We start from the raw sequence: 7,842 nt of genomic DNA, 5'->3' as shown, positions 1-7,842 counted from the left end.
CAAACCATCCACTAATGCATTCATTGGACTCTTCATTTCGGGAGAACATTAGATATCATCAAATGGAGTGCACGCACATTCACAGGCCCAAGAAAGGGGGAGACCGCAAGAGCGACAGTAACTTGATTTGAAGAACCTCTCCAGCACAGGAGATGAAGGCTCTAATTAGAAAAATAAGGAGTCCAGTAAAAGAGAAATCCTACGATCTGCCTTGTCTACCTGGCAACATCTTGTCCTTTCAAGATAATATGGCTTTTAATCAAAGAGAACAGAGATAATTAATTCCCTGACGATAATACATATGCATTCAACGGAATAGAAATTCTAGATGGACACCAGAGAAGGCTTCTGGAGCAACCACAGTCGTCTTCCACTCATCAATATGATGCCACTGGCCCTGGGTTCCAGCAGGTAAAATGTGGGGCTTCATGAAAGATGTTTCTTTTTAGGGACTAGCAGTTAGCGTAATGGCTATGTCGCTGGACTCCCATGTAGTCGACCATGGTTTGTGTCCCAGACCCGGTGGCTTAAAACTCACGCTGAGCGTGTGTGCGTGCGTGCCCAAGATCCCGAGAGGAGAAGGAAGGAGAAGGGATTGTGGCCTGGCCATCCCCCCTGGGGGTTGATTTCTCGCTTTCTATCTCTCTGTCTCTCTGTCTGTCTGGTGAGCGCATACACCCTATAGCAAAAACCTCTCCAAAAAAAAAAAAAAAAAAAAAGATGTTTCTTTATAAAAAAACAAAAATTATCTTATTTATAGACCAGCAGTTGGCATAATGGCTACATTGCTGGACTCTCATGTAGTCAAGCACAGTTCGAATCCTGGACCCAGTGGCTTAAACTCACGCCAGGAGCATGTGTGTGTGTGCCCAAGATCCCGAGAGGAGAAGGAAGGAGAAGGGATTGTGGCATGGCCATCCCCCCGGGGGGTGATTTCTGGCTTTCTGTCTCTGTCTGTCTCTGTCTTTGTGGTGAGCGCATGTGCCCTATAGCAAAAGCCTCTCCAAAAAAAAAAATTATTTACTATTATTGTTTTACTTTGACCAGAGAACAAGAGAAAGAGAGAGAGGGAAAGTAAGAAAGCAAGCCACCAGGTCCGGGACTCAGACCTTAAATTGGCCATGTGGGCCATGTTGGCCACCATACCACCTGCTGGCCCCACTTTCTTGGAAACTTGAGTCAAGCTTTATTTTTTTAATGTCGTTCTATTTTAAACATTTGGCACTCCTTGTGTTATTTTCCATTGTGACTGGTGTCAGCCTTTTCTGCAGCAATTCTCTTCCACAAGATTCTATGAGAGCAGGGATTTCCATCTGTTCTGTTCCCTGCAACATCCCCCAGTGTCTGAGGGCCTGGCACACTGTGCAGCCTGATAATATTGATGAAGTGAGTGAATAAGTGAAGGCATGGCAATTAACATTTTAAATACCTTAAAGATTGGCTAGAGTTTTGGAACCTACTCACTTTATCCACGAAGACACACTGGAAATGCATACTAAAGTCCTAAATAGGCTCCGCATATTTAAAGAAGAGGAATGAGCATTAGGAAAAGGTAAGCTCGAAAACCAAGATTTGGCCCAACTGCAATAGTGCAGGCAGTAGGGCACCGCGGTGCAGGACAGGGCTATGTAACTTCCTTCCTAGGAACGCAGAATAAGACAGGAAGCGATTTCTTTGAAGAGCTTATAAGAAATTCATAAGATGTTGCCTTGTGGTGGAAACCCTCCAGAATAAGACGGAATAGTTCATTTGCATCAATGTTCTGTACCTGTCCTTATTTTAATTAATGGACCTTGAACCCCAATGTCAGTGGGAAAACACAAATCTGATTATAAAGACAAAATACTTCAATAATATTCCATCTTTCTGCTAAGCCCACCCTCAGACAGTATAATACAATTTTTATTAGAATGAAAACCCCAATTACTTCCACTCATACTTTTTCCTCACCTCTCCTTAGAGTTAGGCGAGTTTATTTTTTATAATGAACTCCAGCTTGACAGGAATACCAATGGAAGGGCAAGATTATGGCGAGTGCCTCATTTAGGATTCCAGCAAGAGTCTTAGCGAGGACTTTCATAATTGGGAGAACTGAAGAAGATAAAATATGTAGATCCTGGCAAATGGGCCATGCAGTCCTCATCCCAAGGTCACATCAATCCAGGCAGACTATTAATCAAACTCCAATAAAAAAAGAAACGATTGTCTCTGTACCCCAATTTGTTTTAAAGCTCAAGAAGCATGCAGGTAGTTATCATAGCAGTCATTAGGTACTTGGGGAATTATGTCACTGCTGCTGAAGTTGCATCATACTTAAAACACCCCATAGTGTGATAAACTGGTAACATAAACAAACAAGAGCATTCAGTAAGGTGGCTCTTAAAAAGGCCCTGTTCAAAAACATCTTTGTTTGCATTCACTGCCTGCACTAAGAAATTCAATGTTAGCGATTAGCAGTTCTCAACTTTGGGAACACTTTAGAATCACCTGGTAACTTTTTAGAAATACCAACGCCTGGGCCCCAAGCTCAATTAAGTGGTCTGGGTGCCCAAGCCTTGGCCATTGCAAGGCTGCCCAGACACTTCTAATGAGCAAGCAGGTCTGAGGCCACACACTTCACGCTGCAACTCCCCCTGGACTGTTTTGATCCAAATCTCCCTGAACACCTAATCTCTCATGGAGATTTCTCAGAGAGTCGCAGGAAGAGGATTTGCTCAGTAAGGGCGTTCTCTCTGTGGTTCCATTAACAATGGGGGAGGAGGGGGTTGAAGTGTGGACACCTGTGCTGTGCACTGAGCGCTGAGGAGCTTAGATTCTCTGCTGTTAGAAAAATCAATCATCCCAAGAAGAGAATGGAGAAGGGATCTGCAGCCTGGCCATCCCCCGGCAGATGATTTCTCACTTTTCCTCTCTCTGTGTCTCTCTCCTGACAGCATACAAATCGATAATGAATTAAAATAACAACAACAAAAACAACTTTAAAAACGAAAGATAAGTCAGACCTATCATTACCCTGACTTGATTACTACACTATGCATACAGGTTTCAGAACGTGACAGTTTCCCTCATAAATATGTACAATCATTACGTCAATGAAGCGTGAAAAAATAAAAACCCTCTTACCTAAGATGAACCCTGGGGCTTGTCAGCATCAGAACTTTCATTCCCTGTGACGAGGACGGAATTCTTGTGGACATTAGTCCTGACCATCTGAGAATTTAAGAACTGGCACAAGTGAAACAAATAGCTATTAGATTTCAACAGCCCTAAAAGACATTAACTATCACTAGAAGAATGCACTTCCAAAGATTCAGATTTTTAAATATAACATGGACTGATTCTTCTGCGACTAAGCAAGGGCAAGCAATGCCTTCGCACACAGAGGACACGCAAGAAATGTTTTAAAACCTCATTCATGAACGTAGATATGGCTCTGAAAAAGCTGGTGTTGACAAAACTTTAAATTCTGCTACCAAGATTAGCATGCATTGCAGGGTTAAATGTAAGCAGTTCCTCTAATAATTATACTATAATTGATGGCATTGTTGCACTAAGTTCTCTTAAAAATGATAAATTTCAAAAACCTTCATTTCATTTTTTTTTTTTTTGAGAGGTTTTTGCTATAGGGCGCATGCGCTCGCTAGAAAGACAGAGATAGAAAGCAAGAAATTATCCCCCAGGGGGGATGGCCACACCGCAATCCCTTCTCCTCCATTCTCCTCTCGGGATCTTGGGCATGCATGCACACGCACCCGGAGTGAGTTTAAGTCACCAGGTCCAGGACTCAAACAGCTATCGACTACATGGGAGTTCAGCAACATAGCCATTACGCTAACTGCTGGTACCGATTTTATTTATTTTCTCAATTATACTCAACCTTAGACAGATGATCACTGTCAGTCTTGGGGGGAAAAGTATCTATTGTAGTCACAAGAAAAATAAAACTACTCCATGAAAATCTTATTTTCTCAAAGACACTTCTGTGTATTGTTAGATTTTCTTTTCCTTGAGTAAATTAATATATAATGACTAGCAAAGCCAGGCATCATGCTAGATGCTATTAGTCATTAACCGACAGACTTGAGTTTGAATCTAAGCTCTGCTCGTTGTTAAGTTAGCTAGTGACATAATCAAGTTATTCCATTTTTCTTACCTTTGTGTTCCTCCTCTGCAAAACGAAGAGGACTAGTTTGCAGGGCTGCGATTACCAGGAGCTAACATATGCCATGCTTCTGGCCATAACTAGCACTGTGTCGCTGGATTCTCACAATCAGGGACCACGGGTACAACACCTGTTGGCAAATACGTAATCAAAAGCACGTTTCCCAGTTAGTCAACATTTACTGGGCACCTTCCATGAGCCTGGGACCTAACAGACACATGGGATAGCAAACAGTCCCCACACTCTTGGAGATTATGATGGAAATAGGTTGCCTGCATTTGCTGGTGGGGAGGGTCTATCTATCAGTCAAGATTTGAGGTAGTAAACTTTAGCAAAAAGGAATTAGCAAGATCATAGGAGCCACAGAATTACCTCCAATGCTCTCCTGGCAGCTTCAACTGATTAAAAACCTTGGGACCAGCAGTTGGCGTAATGGCTATGTTGCTGGAGTCCCATGTAGTCGACCACGGTTCAAGTCGCAGACCCAGTGACTTAAACTCACACAGGGCGCATGTGCGAGTGTGCCCAAGATCCCGAGAAGAGAATGGAGAAGGGATTGCAGCATGGCCACCCCCCGGGGGCGGTGATTTCTGGCTTTCTGTCTCTCTCTCTCTCTCTTTCTGGCAAGCACCACGCCCCATAGTAAAAATCTCTCCAAAAAAAATAGAAAATAATAACCTAGCGAGAGCATTCACTCAGGAGAGCTTAATTAAATGAGGCTCACCCCATGGCACGAGACGGTAGAGATTCTCACATTGAGAGCATAAAGACTACATTCTCAAGGATCATTTTTCCTTCAAAAAGAAATCCACCACCAGATACAAAAATCCTTAAAATCAACATGAGGCTGATTGATATATTCAATATATGCTAGGTAAAATTTGTGAGTCACCTTTTAAATCCTAGTATAAAAAGAATAAATGAAAAATTCTTCCAGAACCCATGAAATTGTTAAGGGAGTATTGGAGATTTTTTAAATCGTTTTTTTGTTGTTTGTTCAACACCTTTAATTCAGCAAGCTGGCATGTTAACTTTCACAAAAGTAGTCTTCACTCAGTATTAGTATTTACACTGTACCCATGAGAGATTCAAGTCTGATGTCTTTTTCCAGATTTCCATTGAAAACAGCTTAAAAAACTGGGGGGAAAAGTCCTATCACTTGAACTATGCCTTAAAATTACAGGCTACCATTCACTTTTTAACCTGCTAGCTGAGAGAAACCAAAATACATTTCCCCTCCCACTCTCTTTTTTTAAAAAGAACTATTTTCTTTAACTTTATTTTAATTTGATCAGAGAGACAGAGCGAGAAAGAGAGAGAGAGAGGAAAAGTGAGAAACCAAACCGCCAGGTCCAGGACTCAAGCCACAGTCCACCATGTGAGAGTCCAGCGCCCTTAACCACCATGCCGGCCCCTCCCACTCTTCTTAATAACTGAACTTTCTGGCAGACCTAAAGGCTAAAATTAACTTCTATCTTTTCTCAGATGTGCTATAGGGTGCCTCTGCTCGCCAGAGAATGGGAAATGAGAAAGTACCCACCAAGCGAGAGGGCTGCGTGGAACCCTCCTCCATTCCTCTCTCCAGCCTGGGAGCCGCCCCAACGCACACGCGCCAGAGTATTTCAAGCTGTGGACCCGGTCTTCACCTCGGAGTCCACCAGGTGGGATCCATCCACCTTAACTATGCCACCAGCTGGCCCTAAAATTAATATTTTAGGCCATATGTGTCCTTTTTGTTTTAAATATTTCATTATTATTATTTTGGAGAGGTTTTTGCTATAAGGTGCATACACTCACCAGAAAGACCAAGAGAGACAGAGACCGAAGGCGAGAAATCACCCCCCGGGGTGATTGGGCATGCACGCACACGCGCCCAGCATGAGTTTAAGCCATTGGGTGCAGGACTCGAACCTCAGTTGACTACAGGGACCAGCAGTTAGCATAATGGCTATGTCACCAGACTCCCATGTAGTCGACTGCGGTTCAAGTCCCAGACCCAGTGGCTTAAACTCATGCTGGGCGCGTGTGCGTGCATGCCCAATCACCCCGGGGGGTGATTTCTCGCCTTCGGTCTCTGTCTCTCTTGGTCTTTCTGGTGAGTGTATGCCCCTTATAGCAAAAACCTCTCCAAAAAAAAAAAAAAAAAAAAATCACCACAGTCAACTACATGGGAGTCCAGAGACATAGCCATTACGCCATCTGCTGGTCCCTTATTTTTTAATTTGCCATGGGGCGTACACACAAGAGCAGGCAAGCAGCCAGGTCAGGACTCGAACACAGATGCCCATGCGGGAGTCCAGCGCCTTAACCACTACGCCACCTGGGGCCATGTCCCTATTTTTTGAGAACATGCGCACATTCGATTTAGCCACAGCTAGTCCCAAAACCTTACCCCCACCTTCCCAGTCAAAGCCCATAGCTATCAATGAGTTACACACTCAACCCTAGTACAGTAGCTCAATGCTTATTAGGGTGGTGGCCCTCAAGTATTCTACCTGTATTAAGTGAATGAATCCTCACAAAAATTCTGAAGCTGGTCCTATTATCATCTTCATTTTTCAGGTCACAGTAGAGTCACTCAAAAGGGCAGTCATTTCTCTTAGCATCGCTGAGGCTGTTAAATCCCTTCTATATTAGAGGCAATTTTGGAAAGACTTGTATGAACAAACCTGTACCCCTATGCACCTTCCGGCTGTGTGGTGAAGGGACAAGTTACCTAGATCTGAAGTTTTTCCATCTATAAAATAAAAGGGCCGGCAGGAGGTATGGTGATTAAGGGCACTGGACTCCCACATAGGCGACCGCAGTTCAAGTCCCAGACCTGGTGGCTATTTAACTCTCCCTCTCTCTCTCTTGCTCTGTCCCTCTCTGGTCGAATTTAAATAATTTTTTAAATGAAAATATCATATGCTTCATGAGATATTGTTAAACAAGCCAATCTGCTGCTGAAACTCCTATATTCAAGAGAAGTATCTTCCTAGAGTTTCTACTTTAGCATTTTTTAACGTGAGAGGGTTTTTTTCTGGGTTCTATCAAGGTACTGTGAGGTGTGTCAAAGATATTTCTTTCCATGATTTGCAAATTGATATTGTTCTTAAACAATTAAAGAATCTAAAAGCTCAGTATAATGAGTGCCTGGAAATTTTTATGGTCTTGTGTTAGATTAACTGCTCAACATAGGTCTCCCCCAGACAAGTCGAAACAACAGTAGCCTAAGAGCCTAGTTCATGCCACTCTGAAGCATTTTTTTTAAATATTTTTGTAGGGCATGTGCACTTGCTGGAGAGACAGAGAAAGTCAGAGACAGAAAGCGAGAAGCCACCCCCCAGGGGCGATGGCAATGACACAATCTTCCATTCTCTCAGGATTTTGGGCACACTCACACATGCACCCAGCGTGAATTTCAAGCTACTGGCACGACTTTCAAGCCCCTAGGCCCAGGACTTGAACCATTGTTGGCCGCATGGGAGTCCAGCACCTTAACTACCACGCCACTTGCTGGGCCCCTAAAGCAGCATTTTAAAGGAACTCATCTCAGTGACTCAACCAGGCTTAGAAAGATATGAAGGGCAAACAATGTGGCATTTGTATCCATATAGTTTAGTCCGAGATCTGAGTTCTCCAAATACTGTGGGATCATGACAGGATGTCAAGATGCTAAACCTGAGACGCAATGTCAG

The sequence above is a fragment of the Tupaia chinensis genome, unplaced genomic scaffold (assembly GCF_000334495.1).
Source record: "Tupaia chinensis unplaced genomic scaffold, TupChi_1.0 Scaffold141943_1, whole genome shotgun sequence".
In the NCBI taxonomy this organism is placed as follows: domain Eukaryota; kingdom Metazoa; phylum Chordata; class Mammalia; order Scandentia; family Tupaiidae; genus Tupaia; species Tupaia belangeri.
This window is presented reverse-complemented; position numbering follows the sequence as displayed.